The following is a 20,772-nucleotide window of genomic DNA, read 5'->3' as shown; positions in this document are numbered from 1 at the left end:
TGAGATGCTTGGGTGGGGGCTGGGCACCGAGACCTCGGCTCCGGAGCTTAGTCCCCGGGAATGGGCTGGGGTGGGCAGTGCAGAGACTGCTTGGGGGGTCTAGGAAGCTGTCTGTCAGGATTGACAGGGCAGAGACTGCCTGGGAGACTAGAAAGCAGAGCATTGAGGGGGAAGGGAGCAATACGCTAAGGGCTGGGAAGTGGAAAGCCATATCAGAGGGAACCTGGGAGAAGAGCTGGATCTGTAGGAGAGACAAGGTGCCAGTGCTGGGGAGGGGAGAGAAGAAGGGGTGGGCCCCCATAGAATACTCCCCATGCCACAGCAAGCTCACTGGCCCGCAAGCTAACAGAAAGTTGTGCTTCCCAGTGCATCTCTCCTCCCCCTACCCCTCACACACGTGCTGGACCTGGGGCTGCCTGCCATACCAGAGGGCTGGCCTCAACAATTGCCAGAAGCCTACCACCAAAGAGGCTTTCCCTGCCCTTGCCTGCTTGCCCTCTGGAGGGGCTACACCCCCGTGGAGCAGCAACAAAAACATCGCCAGCCCCCGGGAAAAGGCCTGCAGCTTAGAAAAGCTAGAACAAGATTGGCCCAACAATGGAAAATCTGCCTCCATTGGGAGGAGGTCCTGCCAATCCCGGCTGCCCTGGGGAAGAGCCCCTTGGGTTCTCAGTGGCTCAGTTAGCCACTCCAGACCTTGGGGAGTGATGCACTCCCATAGAACAGCTGACCAGCACCACCAGCACCCTGCAAGAGCCCCACAGCCCAAAAACACCAGAGCAAGCTCTGCCCGGCCGAGTGAAATCTGCTTCCATCACAGTGTGGACCTCCCAGTCCTGTCTGCCCTCAGGAAGTCCTCCTTTGCTTCAGAGAGACCCTGTCAGCCCAGCCCACCCTCTGGAAAAGCCATGCTGCCTCAAAGAAGATGGACCAACAATGCCAGCCCTCAGGAAACATTCCACAGCAATGCCAAGGCAAACCATGCCCGGCCACGGGGAGTACAACTCCACCAGGAAAAAGAAAACAACAAGCAAGATGAAGAAGCTGAGAAACCACTCCCAGTTAAAACCAACAGGAGAACTCACCTAAAGCAGTAAACAATGAAACAGACCTCTGCAGTCTGACAGACCTGGAGTTCAAAAGAGAAATAGTGAAAATACTGAAGGAATTAAGAGAAGATATGAACAGTAATGCAGATGCCCTCAGAAAGGAACTAGAAAATATAAGGAGGAGCCAAGAAAAACTAGAAAATTCAATTGCAGAGATACAAACTGAGCTAAGGGCAGAAAAACCAGAATGAATAATGCAGAAGAACGAATTAGTGATGTGGAAGATAGAATAATGGAAATCACCCAATCACGTCAGCAGACAGAAAACCAAATGAAAAAAACATGAAAGCAACACAAGAGACCTACGGGATAATATAAAGCGGGCCAATCTAAGCATAATAGGAATTCCAGAAGGAGCAGAAAAAGATAAGGGGATGGAAAACATATTTGAAGAAATTATCGCTGGAAACATCCCAAATCTAAAGGATACTGAGTTCAAGACACAGGAAGCACAGAAGGCCCCAAACAAGTTGAACCCAAATAGACCCACACCAAGACACATAATAATAAAAATGGCAAAAGTTAGTGATAAAGAGAGGATCCTAAAGGCAGCAAGAGAAAAGGAGAATGTTAGCTATAAAGGGAAACCCCATAAGGTTATCAGCTGATTTCTCTACAGAACCTCTACAGGCCAGGAAGGAATGCCAAGAGATATTTAAAGTGCTAAAAGGAAAAAATATGCAACCTAGAAAACTCTATCCAGCAAGAATATCATTTAAAATAGAAGGGGAAATAAATTTTTTCCAACAAACAAAAGCTAAAAGAATACAGCAATACAAAACCCAGGCTAAAAGAAATATTGAAAGGGCTTCTTTAACCAAAAAGAAAGGAAGGAAAGAAAGGGGGGAAAAAGAAAAAAAAAAAAAAGAGGAAGAACTAGGATTGAGGAAACCACAATCAGACAGCAGTCACTCAAATAAGCCAGCATACAGATTCAATCATGAACATATTTCAAACAAAACAAAATGAAAAAGAAAAAAAAAAGAGTCATCAAAATCATAAAATGTGGGCAAGAGAAGTAAGGAAATAAATAATCCCTTTTAGTTTGTTTGTTTGTTTCTCTTCTTAATTTTAGTATAGTAATGAAGTGTTCAAACCTACAGGACCATCAGTCCAAAACACACAATTATAGGAAGGGGTTAGCATACTTAAAAAACAGGGCAACCACAAGCCAAAACCAAACATTGCATTCGCAAAAAATGAAAAGAAAAAAAAAAAACAAAAACACTCAAGCAGAACATAATCGGAGCCCATCCAACCAAGAAAAGAAAGGAAGAATAGAGAACCATAGAATCAACTGGAACACAAGGTTTAAAATGGCAATAAATAATCATCTATCAATTATCACCTTAAATGTCAATGGACTGAATGCTCCCATCAAAAGACACAGAGTGGCTGAGTGGATAAAAAAGCAAAAACCTTCAATATGCTGCCTACAAGAAACTCACCTTAGGACAAAGGACACATATAGATTGAAAGTGAAAGGGTGGGGAAAAATATTTCACGCCAATAGCCATGAGAGGAAAGCAGGAGTTGCAATACTCATATCAGACAAAATAGACTTTAAAACAAAAGACTTAAGGAAAGACAAAGAAGGACACTATTTGATGATTAAGGGATCCATCCAAGGAGAGGATGTTACTATCATCAACGTATATGCCCCAAATACAGGAGCACCCAGATACCTACAACAAATATTAACAGACATAAAGGGAGAAATTGATGGGAATACAATCATAGCAGGAGACTTTAATACCCCCCTCACACCAATGGACAGATCCTCTAGACAGAAAACCAATACAGCAACAGAGATCCTAAAGGAAACAATAGAAAAGTTAGACTTCATTGATATCTTCAGGACACTACATCCAAAAAGATCAGGATACACATTCTTCTCAAGTGCACATGGAACATTCTCAAGAATCGACCACATATTGGGACACAAAGCTAACCTCAACAAATTTACAAGCATAGAAATTATTTCAAGTATCTTCTTTGACCACAATGCCATGAAACTAGAAATCAACCATGGGAAAGAAACGAGAAAAAACCGACTACATGGAGACTAAACAACATGCTACTAAAAAACCAATGGGTCAATGAGGAAATCAAGAAGGAAATTAAAAAATACCTGGAGACAAATGATAATGAAGACACAACCTCTCAAAATCTTTGGGACACTGCAAAAGAAGTGCTCAGAGGGAAATTCATAGCAATACAGGCCTTTCTCAAAAAAGAAGAAAGATCTCAACTTGACAACTTAACCCTCCACCTAAACGAATTAGAAAAAGAAGAACAAAAAAGACCTAAAGTCAGCAGAAGGAAGGAAACGATAAAGATCAAAGAGGAAATCAATAAAATAGAGATTCAAAAAACAATAGAGAAAATTAATAAAACCAAGAGCTGGTTCTTTGAAAAGGTAAACAAAACTGACAAACCTCTGGCAGGACTCACCAAGAAGAGGAGAGAAAGAACTCAAATAAACAAAAGTATAAATGAAAAAGGAGAAATCACAACAGATTCTGCAGAAATACAAAAAACCATAAGAGAATACTATGAACAACTATATGCCAACAAATTTGACAATCTGGAAGAAGTGGACAATTTTCTAGAATCTTACAGCCTGCCAAAACTGAATCAAGAAGAAACAGACCAACTGAACAGACCCATCACTAGAAATGAAATGGAAGAGGTCATAAAATCACTCCCTACAAATAAAAGTCCAGGACCAGATGACTTCAGAGGTGAATTTTACCAAACATATAAAGAGGATCTGGTGCCCATCCTCCTTAAACTTTTTCAAAAGGTTGAAGAAGAAGGAATACTCCCAAAGATATTTTATGATGCCACCATCACCCTCATTCCAAAACCAGGCAGAGATACCACCAAAAAAGAAAACTATCGGCCAATATCTTTGATGAATATAGATGCAAAAATTCTCAAGAAAATCTTAGCCAACCGAATCCAACAACTTATCAAAAAAATCATACACCATGACCAGGTAGGGTTCATCCCAGGTTCACAAGGATGGTTCAACATATGCAAATCAATCAACGTCATATGCCACATTAACAAAAGAAAAGTCAAAAACCATATATGATCATCTCAATAGACGCAGAAAAAGCATTTGACAAAGTCCAACATCCATTCAGGATCAAGACCCTCGCCAAAGTGGGTATAGAGGGAACATTCCTGAACATAATCAAAGTCATTTATGACAAACCCACAGCAAATATAATACTCAATGGAGAAAAACTGAAAGCCTTCCCACTCAAATCTGGAACAAGACAGGGATGCCCACTCTCACCACTGCTCTTCAACATAGTTTTGGAAGTCCTAGCCACAGCAATCAGACAAACAAAAGAAATAAAAGGCATCCATATGGGAAGAGAAGAGATCAAACTGCCACTGTATGCAGATGACATGATACTATACATAGAAAACCCTAAGGACTCAACCCAAAAACTCCTTGAACTGATAAACAAATTCAGCAAAGTAGCAGGATATAAGATTGACATTCACAAGTCAGTCGCATTTCTGTATACCAGCAATGAAATATTAGAAAAGGAATACAAAAATACAATACCTCTTCAAATAGCACCCCCAAAAATCAAATACCAGGGAATATACCTGACCAAGGAGGTAAAGGACTTACAATACGCTGAGAACTATAAAACTTTAATCAAGGAAATCAAAGAAAATGTAAAGAACTGGAAAGATATTCCATGTTCATGGACTGGAAAAATCAACATTGTAAAAATGGCCATACTACCCAAAGAAATCTACAGATTCAATGCAATCCCTATCAAATTACCCATGACATTTTTCACAGAACTAGAACAAACCATCCAAAATTTTATATGGAAGCACAAAAAAAACCCAGAATTGCCAAAGCAATCCTGAGAAACAAAAACCAAGCAGGGGGCATAACTCTCCCAGACTTCAAGAAATATTACAAAGCCACAGTCATCAAGACAGTGTGGTACTGGTATCAAAACAGACAGACAGACCAATGGAACAGAATAGAGAACCCAGAAATAAATGCAGACACCTTTGGTCAATTAATCTTTGACAAGGGAGGCAAAAACATAAAATGGGAAAAAGAAAGTCTATTCAGCAAGCATTGCTGGGAAACCTGGACAGCTGCATGCAAAGCAATGAAACTAGAACACACCCTCACACCATGCACAAAAATACACTCCAAATGGCTGAAAGACTTAAATATAAGACAAGACACCATCAAACTCCTAGAAGAGAACATAGGCAAAACACTCTCTGACATCAACCTCATGAACATTTTCTCAGGTCAGTCTCCCAAAGCAATAGAAATTAGAGCAAAAATAAGCCCATGGGACCTCATCAAACGGACAAGCTTTTGCACAGCAAAGGAAACCCAAAAGAAAACAAAAAGACAACTTACAGAATGGGAGAAAATAGTTTCAAATGATGCAATGGACAAGGGCTTAATCTCCAGTATATATGAGCAACTTATATAACTCAACAGCAGAAAAGCCAATCAACAAATGGAAAAATGGGCACAAGACCTGAATAGACTGTTCTCCAAGGAAGATATACAGATGGCCAGCAAACACAGGAAAAAATGCTCAACATCGCTGATTATAAGAGAAATGTAAATCAAAACTACCTTGAGATACCACCTCACACCAATCAGAATGGCCATCATTCATAAGTCCACAAATAACAAGTGCTGGAGGGGCTGTGGAGAAAAGGGAACCCTCCTGCACTGCTGGCGGGAATGTAAACTGGTACAGCCACTATGGAGAACAGTTTGGAGATGCCTTAGAAACCTTTACATAGAACTTCCATATGACCCTGCAATCCCACTCTTGGGCATATATCCAGACAAAACTCTACTTAAAAGAGACCCAGGCACCCGCATGTTCACTGCAGCACTATTCACAATAGCCAGGACATGGAAACAACGCAAATGTCCATCAACAGTTGTTTGCATTAGGAAGAAGTGGTATATATACACAATGGAATACTACTCAGCCATAAAAAAGAACGACATAATGCCATTTGCAGCAACATGGGTGGAACTAGAGAGTCTCATTCTGAGTGGCATGAGTCAGAAAAACAAATACAAATACCATATGATATCACTAATAACTGGAATCTAATATCCAGCACAAATGAACATCTCCACAGAAAAGAAAATCATGGACATGGAGAACAGACTTGTGGTTGCCTGATGGGAGGGGGAGGGAGTGGGAGGGATCAGGAGCCTGGGGTTATCAGATACAACTTAGAATAGTTTTAGAAGGAGATCCTGCTGAGCAGCATTGAGAACTATGTCTAGATACTCATATTGAAACAGACCAAAAAGTGGGGAAAAAATATTTATACATGTAAGAGTAACTTGATCCCCATGCTGCACAGCGGGAAAAATAAAAAATTAAAAAAATAACATAAAATAAAATAAATAATTTGCATTTCTGTATAGTACCAATGAAATATTAGAAAAGGAATACAAAAATAAGTAACTTTTAAAATCATACACCCAAAAATTAAATACCTAGAAGTAAACCTGAGCAAGGAGGGGAAGGATTTATATGATAACTATAAAACATTAATGAAGGAAATTAAAGAGGATTCAAAGAAGTGGAAAGATACTCCACGCTCCTGAATTGGAAGATTTACTATCAATAAAATGGCCATACTACCCAAAGCAATCTACAGATTTAATTCAATCGCTATCAAATTACCCACAACATTTTTCACAGAACTAGAAAAAACAATCCAAAAATTTTTATGGAACCACAAAAGACCCAGAATCGCCACAACAATTCTGAGGAAACAATAACCAAGCAGGAGCATAACCCTCCCAGACTTCAGACAACATTACAAAGCTACAGTAAACAAGACAGTGTGGTACTGGTACCAAAACAGACATACAGACCAATGGAACAGAATAGAGAGCCCAGAAATAAACCCAGACACCTATGGTCAATAAATCTTTGGTGAAGGAATATAAAATAGGAAAAAGACAGTCTCCTTAGACAATGCTGGGAAAATTAGACAGCTGCATGTAAATCAATGAAACTAGAATACACCCTCACACTATGCACAAAAATAAACTCAAAATGCCTTAAAGACTTAAACATAACAAAAGACACCATAAAAGTCCTACAAAAACATTCTCTGACATCAACCATATGAATTTTTCTTAGGTCAATCTCCCAAGGCAATAGAAATAAAAAAAATATAATAAACCAGTGGGACCTAATCAAACTAAAAGCCTTTACACAGCAAAGGAAAACAATTTTTTAAAAAAGTGAAAAAACTTAAGCAATGGGAGAAAGTAGTTGCAACTTACATGGGCTTAATCTCCAAAGCATACCAAAAACTCATACAACAACAGAAACAAACAAACAAACAAACAAACAACCCAATTGAAAAATTGGCATGACACCTAAAAGACATTTCTCCAAAGAAGACATACAAATGGCCAACAGGCCCATGAAAAAATGCTCATCACTAATTATTGGAGAAATGCAAATCAAAATTACAATGAGGTACCACCTCACAATGGTCAGAATGGCTATCATTAAGTCTACAAATAATACATGCTGGAGAGAGTGTAGAGAAAAGGGAACCCTTCTATACTGTTGGCGGGAATGTAAATTGGTACAACCACTATGGAAAACAGTATGGAGGTACCTCAGAAAACTAAATATAGAACTACCATATGAGCCAGCAATCCCACTCTTAAGCACATATCTGGAAAAACTTTCCTTCAAAAAGATACATGCACCCCTATGTCCACTGCAGCACTATTCACAATAGCCAAGGAAATGACCTAAATATTCATCAACAGTTGAATGAATGAAGAAGATGCGTATATATACACAATGGAATACTATTTAGCCATAAAAAGAACTATATAATGCCATTTCAGCAACATGGATGGAACTAGAGATTCTCATGCTAAGTGAAGTAAGTCAGAAAGAGAAAGACAAATACCATATGATATCACTTATATGTGGAATCTAAAATATGGGACAAATGAACCTAACTGCACAACAGAAACAAACACATAGACATAGAGAACAGACTTGTGGTTGCCAAAGGGAAGGGGGAGGGATTGGGATGGACTGGGATTTTTGGGTTAATAGATGCAAACTGTTACATTTGGAGTGGATAAGCAATGAGATCCTTCTGTATAGCACAGGGAACTATATCCAATCACCTGCGATGGAACATGAAGGAAAATATTGTGAGAAAAAGAATAGGTCACTTTGCTGTACAGGAGAAATACAGAACATTGTAAATCAACTATGATTTAAATTTTTAAAAAAAAGGAAAGAAAGAAAATAGCCCATAGGATTAAGTACTCGGCAAGATAAAGGTGTTTTGACCCAAGATAGTCATATAATTGGGGGTGTTCAAGAGAGATTAGATAATTACTGAGTTTGGTGTATAGGTACTTGATTATCAAAAAAACTGGTTGGCCAAGAGTGACAATTGCTCTCAATAGCAAAGACTCTATGATGCTGTATTTGGTAATGCTTACATTTCAGATGACAAATATTTATCACTATTCTGGATTGAGAATGGGCACAAGAAGCCAAATGGTGTTCAAATAATCAGCTCTGTCTATTGTAAATATAGATTTGAAAACTAGATTAGATCCTAATGCTAAAATTGGGTTTCCTACTCCCTCAATGCTCAGTTTTAAGAATATGAACTCAACTAAAGGAATGCATGATTTCTCAATTAACATAAAAAATCATGAAAGAGTAGACTAATAGCTGGGAACCACAAGAACTGATCTGCTTATCCCATAAAGACTGCAAGCACATATGAAGTTCACCTTCTTTGAGTACAGGGGGTTTAAAAGAGATAGAAGAGAGGAGAGAAAGACATTGAGATGAGCCTACATTGACTTTTCAACACCTTTATTCTATCTTCTGGTTAAAATAAGGTTCTTGGGAAGAAGTGCGTAGGACTTAGAAAATAAACTGGAAAAATTCTCTCCAAAGTAACTGTACATATCCCCTTTACTATTAAAAAAGGAGAAGAAGTTCCCTCATATAAAGTCCTAGGCAGGAATCATGGAACAGTTAAAAAAGTCTCCTCTCCCCAGATAATGGTAAACATGTATTTTCTTGATCTGATAACATAGAGGTTAAACTTACAGGCTCTATTTAAATTGCAAGGGCTGAATTCTGGCTTTGCTAATTACTCTGTAACATTAACAAAGTCACTTAATCTCTCTGTATGTCAATGTGCCCACATTTAAGTTAATAATAACAGAAAAGAATTTTGGGGAGATAGTGGAAACATCAGCATAGCATTTGAACCTCCCTGAATCTTACAATAAAAGCAGACAGAACAACTAGATATCAAAATTAAAAACTTATGAACAATATTTACAACAAGAATAGGTGATAAGATACACTCACCACCTCAAAATATCAGCAGATGAGCAGGACAGATATAAACATGAAAAACTAGCATGATAGCAGGGGTGTGTAGAATGAAGTAGAGGGAAGCAACAAGATAACATACATGCTATCAAAAACAATTAGGGTCATATTAAAAATTCATGGGCAAGTACGAATGCATCTTACTGATAAAAGACAGGCAAGTTTAAGATTCAAAAAGAACTACATTAGAAGAGTAATGCCAGAAAAAAATGGCACAAAGGCAGCACCAAGCTTTCATTTCACCAAAGAAACATTACAAAATAACCAGAAATTGTCAGAACCCCAAATCTGTCTGAAATCTGGAAAATAATCAAAGGTTTAAAACAATCAAGGAAATGCTGAATCCAGAAAAAGGCAATTCTGGAAACAATACGAAAACTTTATGGAATTTTTACTTGCCCTTGACCATACTCCCTTCCAAGCATGGTGTCAATATTAAAGATAAAAATCTGAATTCCTAGGGTTAGATCCTGGTCCCTGGATCCAAAGGGAAGAGAATAGGCTTTATATGCATTATTGTATATGTTCTAACTTATTTGGGATAAATCTGAAGGACAAATGCAAGGCAATTATATTTCAAATATCTCAGATGTCAAGCTAGAAAAGTGGTAAGCTTTGCTCAAAGATGCTACAATGAAATAATAGCCTATAGATACCTGGGGACAAAATATAAAATAGTCCACCTAAGGCCCAAGAGATTAAACTGTGGGATTTCTCTGGGAAATACAATGTATTCATACTCAAAGGAGTTACATATACAGGGAAATTTAGAAAGCCATATCCATATTGAGTAAAAACTGAAGAAGATAAAGTTTTCAACTAAGGCTGATCTTGAAGCCCAGTTCAAGCCTGGTGAAATGTGGAAGGAATGCCCCTGCACAGAGAAAATCTGTAAGGACTGGCAGAAGTATTCTGTGTTTGGCGGATTTTTTGTATGTTTTTTGTTCTTTTTTTTTTTAGCTCCTGGCATTCAAGAAAATCTCTCTCAAAATATTAAGTAACACATACTAAAGAAGAAATACATCAGTGACAACACCTAACAGTGAATACAGTACTCACAATGAGAGCTTGAAAAAGTCATTTAATGAAATAACTACTATAGACTTCAACAATAAAAACAACAAAAAGTAAACCCTATAGAAGGGAGTGAATCTGATTTCCAGAATTACCACATTATAACATTAAAACTTTCCATTTTCAACAACAAATATTAAAAGGCATACAAAGAAAATGAAATTATAGCTCAATTAGGGAAATAAAATAAAGTGATGGAAACCATACCTAAGGAAGTCTAGACATTATATTTCCCAGCAAAAGACTTTAAAACATCTTAAATATGCTCAAAGAGCTACATAAATAAAACATGGCCAAAGAACTAAAGGAAATAAGGAAAACAATATATGAACAAAATGAGAGTATCTATAAAGGAATAGAAATTATAAAATAATGAATCAAATAGAATTTCTGCAGTTGAAAAGTACAATAACTGAAATGAAAACTTCACTAGAGGAGCTCAATAGCAGATTTCGGCAGACAGAAAAAAAGAATCAGAGAACTTGAAGATAGGACAATTGAAATTATAGAATCTGAGGAGAATGATTAAGGAATGAGGAAAAATGAACCAAACCTAAAAGACCTGTGGAACATCATCAAAAAGGACAACATACACATCATGTGAGTCCCAGAAAGAGAGGAAAGAAAAGGGGAAGAAAAAGAATATATGCAGAAATAATGGCCAAAAACTTCCCAAATTTCATGAGAGATATGAGTTTATAAATCCAAGAATGTCAATAAACTTCACATAGGATAAACTCAGAGATCCAGACCAATGTATTACAATCAAACTGTTGAAAGCCAAAGAAAAAGAGAATCTTGAAAGCAGCAAGAGAGAAGCGACTCATCACATACAAGGGATTCTCAATAAGGGAATAGTTTGTTTCTCACATGAATCATGAAGGCCAGAAGACAGAGGATGATGTATTTAATGTACTGAAAGAAGAAAAATGTCAATCAAGAATTATATATCTTGTGAAATTGTCCTTCAAAAATTAGAAAGAAATTAAGACATTCCAAGATAAACAAAAGCTGGGGGAATTTCCTACTATTAGATGTGCTATATAAGAAATGCGAAGGGGATTCCTTCGGATTGAAAAGAAGAGTTACTAGATGGTAATTCAAAGTTGTATGAAGTAATAGAACTATGGTAGAGGTAAAAACACAAGTAAATATAAAAGCCAGTATTATTTTATTTGGGGGTTATAACTTCACTTATTATATCCTAGAAGATTTAAAGACAAAGGTGTAAAACAATTATAAATCTATATTATTGTCTATATAACATATAAAGATATAATGTGTGACAACATAAAGGGAGGGAGGATGAAGCTAAAACTGACAGCACTAATGGCCTTAACCTAGCCAGAACACAGACTGGGACTTGAACCCACGTGCCAGGACTTGAGCTCAGCCAAAACCCAAATTGGAACTTGAACCCACATGCCTGGACTCAAACCCAACCTAAAGGTAGATTGGGACATAAACACACAGTTTTAAATTCGAGTTACTCACCCTGTGTCTGGACTCACTAAGGTTCAGGTTCTTTATGCCTCCATGCGGAAGGAATTCAGCAAGAGACAAAGTGATAGGTAAGAAACAGATTTATTATGCTAGGACGCTTGTAAGAGATGCAAGCAGCCAGGCAAGGAAACTCTGCCCGAGGATCTGAGGATCTGGTGGGCCAGTTTCATCATCCAAGGGGAGTGGGGGTTGGAAAGGCCCACCTCTTCCTTTCCAGGAGTAGTAGCTCCTCCCTAGTTCCAGTAAGGTGTGTATTCAAATCAGCTGAAGGGTGGTCTTAAAACTCTTGCCCTTGGTCTGAATCTGAATGCAGGCCTCATCCCATGCCCCACCCAATGACCTGAGGCAATTTTCTCACCTCTACTAGTTAAGCAAGTCTGCCTTGTTCTGACACCTTTCTTGAACTTAGAGCAGTCCTCCAACATCCCCCAGGTTTCCCTCTTTATCCATGATCCCCTATTGGGACTTCTACAACCACCTGTGCCTACTCTATCCCTATCAAAGCTATATAGGAGAAAACTCTTTGTATGCTTCCGAAGGCAGGTTATTAAAACTACATTGGTAAATTTTAAGATGTTTGATGTAAATCCCATTAGTAACCACAAAGGAGTCACATTAAAATATATATACAAAAGGACATGAGAAGAGAATCAAAAGACTAAACAACAACCAAAAATCAACTAAAATAAAGCTAGCAAGGGAGGATATGAGCAACAAAAAATGAATGAGACAGAAAATAAATAGTAAAATGACAGAAGTCCATTCTTATCAGTAATTAATCTAAATGTAAATAGTTTAAACTATCAAAAAAAGACAAAGATTAGCAGAATGAAAGAAAAAACATGATCCAACTACATGCTATTTATAAGAGATTCAAAGACACAAATATCTTAAAAGTAGAAGAAAGGAAAAAGACTTTCTATGCAAATAGTAACCAAAAGAGAGTTAGGGTGCCTATACTAATATCAGACAAATTGACTTCAAGTCCAAAACTGTTACAAGAGACAAAGGACATTATATATTTATAGAAGGCTCAATTCACTGATAAGACAGTTCTTTAATAAGTAAAGAGATTAAATCATTAGCCAAAAATATCTCAACAAAGACCAGATGGTTTCACATGTAATTTCTACCAAATATTTAAAGAGGAAAAAGCCCAATTCTCCTCAAATTCTTACAAAATGTAAAAGAAAAGGGACTAATTGCTTATTAGCTTTATAACAAAGCCAGAAAAAGACATCACACCTCAAAACAAAGTTATAGACCAGTATTCCTTATGACTATGGATGCAAAAATTCTCAACAAAACACTAGAAACTGATGCTAAGAGTATATTTAAAGGATGACACACCATAACCAAGTGGGATTTCTCACAGGAAGACAAGGGTCATTCAACAAAAGAAAATCAATGTAATATGCTACGTTATAGAACTGGGAAAAAAACACATGATTTTTTTCAATTGATGGAAAAAAAAGCATTTGACACAATCAAACACTCTGTCAAGATAAAAACACACATACAACTACAAAGTAGACAGTGATGATGATTATACAACATTGTGAATGTAATGACATTGAACACAAAATTATAAATTTTATGTTGTTTATATATATATCTTTATATACAACAAATGGATTGAAATCTGTTAAATATGTTAAATCCATGAATACTTAATAATATTAAACAATAAATGAACTATTTACCTTTGGAAATTCACCTTTCTTTATATTGAACTGGGTAAATAAAAGGAAAGATAATGCATTTATCCTGCCTCTTTCTTCCATGTGAATTTTACTCCTCATTAATCAACTAGTAGATGAGAACACACATCTATTTATAAATTTACTATCTTTAAGAAATAACAGAATTATGAGTTCCCATCGTGGCTCAGTGTTTTTAATGAATCCGACTAGGAACCATGAAGTTGTGGGTTTGATCCCTGGCCTTGCTCAGTGGGTTAAGGATCTGGCTTTGCCGTGAGCTATGGTGTAGGTCGCAGATGCGGCTTGGATCCCGTGTTGCTGTAGCTCTGTCAAAGGCTGGCGGCTACAGCTCCAATTAGACCCCTAGCCCGGGAACATCCATATGCCATGGGTGCGGCCCTAAAAAAGCAAAAAAAAAAAAAAAAAAAAAAAAAAAGAAAGAAAGAAAAAGAAATAACAGAATTAGAATTTTTACCATTTTTCAATCCCTTATTAATTACTTGATCTAGGCATTGAGCAGTAACAGTTGCTAAAATCACAAAAAGAGATGGAACCAAACATTTATGTCTCATGATTTAAGAAGACAACTCTGCCCGTAGTTTACTAAAGAGAACAAACTTGAGTTTGATGCAGGCTTCACCTGACAATCTGCAGGAAATACTAAGATAGAGGAACATGCTTAAGACAGAAGAACACCATGAACATGTGACATATTCTTTGGGTTCTTCATCCAATAATTAATAAAGCAAAGAGTTGGAAGGGGAATCTTTAGATTAAAATAAAATCTTAAAATATAACAAATTTCATAAAAAATAGACACAGCTATAAATAAATACAAGGAAAGGATTACTATAAAACCAAGATATAAGTTACTTTAGAAAGGAAAGGGAGAGGAGTTTGAACTGATAGGGAAAATGGAAGGGCTTTGGAGTGGCTGCTACAATTCTGTTTCTTGAGTTGGGTACACATGTGTTTAGTTTATATTAACTCATCACACCATATGTTTGTTCAATGTGTTTTCATAATCTGTTTTATTTTACAATAAGGACATTAAAATTAATAAGGAAAGGAATGCATTCACAAAAATTTTAAAATGGCAATAGTAGTACTACCTCAAGTGGGGGATTGTGAGTTAAGTGAAAAGTATATGTGAAGGACTTCAATATGCCTGGTATGTTTAAAGATCTTATTATCAGGGCATGTTTTACTTTTGATCTTAAAACTAATTTTTAAATCTACATCGTTATAATACCAATTTAAACACTTTTGTTATCTCACCATTACTACAACCATAGAGGTGATGTATTCATTCTCTATTTCAGGGATGTAACCAGTCATTCCCCTAACATGTAGGGGTTAAAGGATCTGTTTTGCAATAATAATGGTGAATTGGAAAATTAATTATGAGGCAATTAACTTTGAGTAAGGTACTTTGCCATTTACAAGATGTGCAAAATTTTGTGTGCAAGAAATAAATTTCTATTTGGTTAAATCCTGAGTTTTGGGAGCACTTATTGATAACAGCTAGAATGATCCTAACTAAGACAATTGGGCAAATGATTTAACATGTTTGTATTTTGGTTTACTCCTCTATGAAATGGGTAATAGTCTCTACCTCAAGGGGTTGTTGTAAGGATTAAAAAAGTTCATCTTTACTAGATTTTTGAATAATACCTGGCATCTAAGGCTCTATTATTGACTTTCTGGCTACTTTTGTCAGAACTGGCTCAAGCACTGAGCATTGCTGATCCCGATGTTAGTGGATAATTCTCAGGACTGCAGCTGACAAGGCTTAGGGGCAGGCCAAGACTGTTGCACATGGGCTTTTGGTTATCTTTTTATGTTGCTTAATTTATCTCTGTGCTGACCACAGATTCAAAACACCTCAAATCTCTTCTTTCCTAGCTCCACTCCTTAATCATGTGTGCTGCTTGGTAATTTATTGGCTTTACTTTCCACTTGACCATATGGGTCCTGTCATATACCAAGACTCCTCCTAGACGCAATTCAGAAGTTAATAATTCCCATAATATTAACCCAAGAGAACACACTGTTTGACTGAAGCTGTATGGCTATTCCCTTAAGTGTCACTTGCTGCTTGGAATATGCTAGGAACGATGCCTCGTTATAACTTGGCCTGCTTTCTACGCTTTCTGTGTGGTCCCTCAGGTGAAATAGGTAATACTTCAAAGTAATTAATTACGGCTAAAATGAAGAGCTGTATTTTACCTGTTTGAACTCCTAGGGAATGGGAATATGAGGACATTGTCCTCTCTGGACAAATTTGCTTATGTTCATACATTTTTAAAACTGCTTATCCCTGAAGAAAAGAAATTAAGTCTCACAGCTATGGATTTGAAGAGTCATGAGGCCTTTCCATTTTGAAAACAAAGCTAAGAGGAGGGGCTAGAAGTAAATGCCCCAACTTCTCTTACCACTGCAATTTTCAGAGGGCAGGACTAATATCCACCTTAATAGCCATCTTGCTATGTAGGGTAAGGTTCTAGGGATTCAAAACGTGACCTGTCTTGTTCTAAGTGGCTAGAAACATAGGTCACAGGTATAAAATAAGTGTTCTAATCTGGGTCTGCCCTGTTAATAGCTATGTATTCTTGGGTAGGTCACCCACAATTCTCAGTATAAAACAGCTCCACAGACATGTAGTGAATACCAACTGTGGAAGGCATGATGCCAGGTGTCCCAGTGACAAAGATAAATAAGACAGGGTCCTTTTCTTTCTCTTATTATACAAAGAAGGAAATTGAAGCCATTGAACTATGGGATCTCTAAGGCTGTTTTCAATCCCCCAAATTTGCCTTTTGACCATGCCCAATGTTTCACAGGTTTTAATTATTACAAGCTTCAAATTTAGTATTTTGGGATTACAGCAATTTGGATGGATTTTATTACTATTTCCAGTGATCCAGTGCTTCTGAAATGTAACAAGAAAGGCAGTAGAGTTAGCTGCTTCTCAAAATTTGGGCTCCTGTAGGCACTTTTCTTGCCCTGCATTATTTTTAGCTGAAATATAGGATGAATGCTTTATGTCAGTTCCAAATTGGAAAGGTCATCTTCTATCTTAATATAGGCATTGTTGTTATTAGAGTTTGCTACCTTATTAAAACCTATGGGACAATTGCTAAGGTGACAGTTGGAGATATACCAAGCAGAAGAAGAGGTTAAAATGTGGTGAAAAATTCCTTAACATAGGTTCTTCAATATGCAACAATGTATACCTCATTGACGTGCCTAGGAAAATAGAGGAGAGAACATATGCTCTGGACTCTGAGAGGAGAAAGAGGAAAGACAAAAAAATAGGTAGGTTCTATGTCACCAAAGGAGGAAGCAAATTTCACTTTTGAGACTACTTGGTGGGAAATTATATAGTACTTTGAAAAGGCAAGAAGACACGGGTTAACTAATGGTTAGGTTCACCCCATATGTCTTGATTGAGTTGGCCTCTTTCCCAAGCAAGGCTCCAAAGGGCATCCTGAACATCCCAAGAATTGATGACATAATAACCAAAGTAGGATGGCAGAATAGCACTTCAGAGATAAACATGGAAATGCAATCATGTTTGTTCATCTCTGAAATGGAAAATAATAATAGTATCTACCTCACAAACTGATGTCATAATGAAATAAGTTCATATATGAAAAGGTGCCTAGTACACAACAAGCACAATAATTGCTGGTGTGACAACAATGAAAAGGAAAAGGAATCCTACCAGCTGAAGACTGAATTAGGCCATTTTTTTCATGATTTTCTTCTCAAAAGTGGTTTCAAACATATTTGTCACACACACTTGCATATACATATATACACATGAAGACTTTATAGTATGGTTGAGTTGGTTGGATTGGAGGTGCACATGTGTATACATAGACTGGGAAGGGGTTATATATAGGAGGGAGTGTGTGTATGTGTGTACTTGGTGAAAAATCACATTATACTTGGACATGATTAAATACTCCATGGCATGACTTTGCTTATTCTGCTCCAACAAAGCTCTTTTTTTGTTTTTTTTTGCATTCTTTTTACATGTATACCCAGATGCCATCTATTCCACCACTTTGGTTCCTATTCCTAATACTCTACCCAATATCCAATATCCTTATCATTTTATGTGACCTTAAAGTATTTGCTACAAAAGAGACTGCCTGCACTATTCCCTATGTACTAAATTTTTAAACCTCCTGAAGTGGATGGCTTCCTGGTTGATTTTTCTCACCAGCACAATGTCCTGAAGATACCTCTTTCTACTGTACTGGTTAACATAGCAAAGAGGGATTTTAATACCTTCTCTTGCTGGCTAATGTGGTTCTCCATCATACTTAAAGTAACTTCCTCTGTTCATGAGGACATCAAATGGGATCAATATATAAATCTAATAAGCATTTCTACCATCTTTGGATTGATATATGACAATGAAAACTTATGTCAATATGAAAATCAAGTCAGTCATGATAATCCTGTAGGAGTTAGCTTCCGTATCCTTCCTTAACATAGCCCTCCCCATCTATACAAAGATATGTCAAAGTTCCACCAACTCAGGGAGGTATTATCATATTCCTTAACATTGTTTTTAGGAGACTGAAAATAAGGATCCAATTACTTTTAACTTGGTGATTAAATCTTCACATTTTCCTTTTTAAAGAACACAGCTGTATTGTAACAGAGACCTTCGATGTGTTTGTTAACATCAGAGTAATCCCATCAAGATTCATGGCATCATGATGAACTGCTAAGATTTCTTTCAAAATCTTCCCTCAGGTCACTAGCTTAGGATCAGGTACATTCAGGTGGAATAATGGTAGTGAGATTTGGTGACAGGACCCAAAAGGTAAATTTCAGGCACTTCAAGAGATTGTTTTGTTAATACGAAGACCTGTCATTTAAAGAAAAATATATCCCTGTGTACAGAAGATCAAGATAAGTTTATATTTTAAATTTTTTTTATTGGTTAGAATTGATTTTTTTTTGCTTGCAAAATTTTTTTTTATTTCCCCAATACATTATTATTATTTTTTGACTGTACAGCATGGTGACCCAGTTACACATAACATGTATACATTCTTTTCTCCTCACATTATCATGCTCCATCATAAGCGACTAGACATAGCTCCCAGGGCTACATAGCAGCATCTCATTCCTAATCCATTCCAAAGGCAATAGCCTGCATCTATTAACTCCAAGCACCCCATCCATCCCACTCCCTCACCCTCCCCCTTGGCAACCACAAGTCTATTCTCCAAGTCCATGAGTTTTTTCCCTGTGGAAAGGTTCATGTGTGCCATATATTAGATTCCAGATATAAGTGATATCATATGATATTTGTCTTTCTCTTTCTGACTTACTTCACTCCATATGAGAGTCTCTAGTTCCATCCATGTTGCTGCAAATGGCATTATTTTTTTCTTTTTTATGGCTGAGTAGTATTCCATTGTGTATATATACCACATCTTCCTCATCCAATCATCTCTTAATGGACAATTGGGTTGTTTTCATGTCTTGGCTACTGTGAATAGAGCTGCAATGAACATAGGGGTCCATGTGCCTTTTTCAAGGAAAGTTTTGTCTGGATATATGCCCAAGAGGAGGATTGCTGGGTCGTATGGTAGTCCTATGTATAGATTTCTAAGGTCCCTCCATATTGTTCTCCATAGTGGCTCTACCAGCTTACATTCCCCCCAACACTGCAGGAGGATTCCCTTTTCTCCACACCCTCTCTAGCATTTGCTATTTGTGGACTTATGAATGATGGCCATTCTGACTGGTGTGAAGTGGTATCTCAAGGTAGTTTTGATTGGCATTTCTCTAACAATTTGGGATGTTGAGCATTGTTTCATGTGCTTGTTGGCCATCTGTACCTCTTCCTTGGAAAAATGTCTGTTCAGGTCTTTGCCCATTTTTCCATTGGGTTGTTGGCTTTTTACTGTTGAGTTGTATAAGTTGCTTGTATATTCTAGAGATTATGGCCTTGTCAGTTCCAAAATTGAAACTATTTTCTCCCATTCTGCAAGTTGTCTTTTTGTTTTCCTTTTGGTTTCCTTGGATGTGCAAAAGCTTGTCAGTTTGATTAGGTCCCATTGGTTTATTTTTGTTCTTATTTCTGCTGCTTTGGGAGACTGGCCTGAGATAATATTCATGATGTTGATGTCAGAGAGTGTTTTACTTATGTTCTCTTCCAGGAGTTGGATGGTGTCTTGTCTTATATTTAAAAGTCTTTAAGCAATTTTGAGTTTATTTTCATGCATAGTATGAGGGTGTGTTCTAGTTTCATTGATTTGCACGCAGCTGTCCAGGTTTCCCAGCAATACTTGCTGAATAGACTGTCTTTTTCCCATTTGAAGTTCTTGCCTCCTTTGTCTGGGTTTATTTTTGGGTTCTCTATTCTCTGTTCTCTGGTCTGTTATGGTACTAGTACTATACTGTCTTGATGACTGTGGCTTTGTAATATTGCCTGTAATCTGGAAGAGTTATGCTTCCTGCTTGTTTTTTGTTTCTCAGGATTGCTTTGGCAATTCTGTGTTTTTTGTGCTTCCACATAAATTTTTGGACTGTTAATTTTAGTTCTGTGAAAAATGTCATGGGTGATTTGATAGGGATTGTATTGAATCTGTAGATTGCTTTGGGTAGTATGGCCATTTTTACAATATTAATTCTTCCAACCCAGGAGCATGAAATAGCTTTCCATTTCCTTACATCTTCTTTGATTTCCTTGACTAATGTTTTATAGCTCTCAGAATATAAGTCTTTTACCTCCTTGGTCAGGTATATTCCCAGGTATTTGACTTTTTGGAGTGCAATTTTAGAGATATTGGATTTTTGTATTCCTTTTCTAATATTTCATTGCTGGTATACAGAAATGCGACTGACTTCTGAATGTTAATCTTATATCCTGCTACTTTGCTGAATTTATTAATCAGTTCA

The sequence above is a fragment of the Sus scrofa genome, chromosome X, assembly GCF_000003025.6.
Source record: "Sus scrofa isolate TJ Tabasco breed Duroc chromosome X, Sscrofa11.1, whole genome shotgun sequence".
NCBI lineage: Eukaryota > Metazoa > Chordata > Mammalia > Artiodactyla > Suidae > Sus > Sus scrofa.
The sequence above is the reverse complement of the archived record's forward strand: the minus strand, read 5'-3'. Positions refer to the sequence as shown.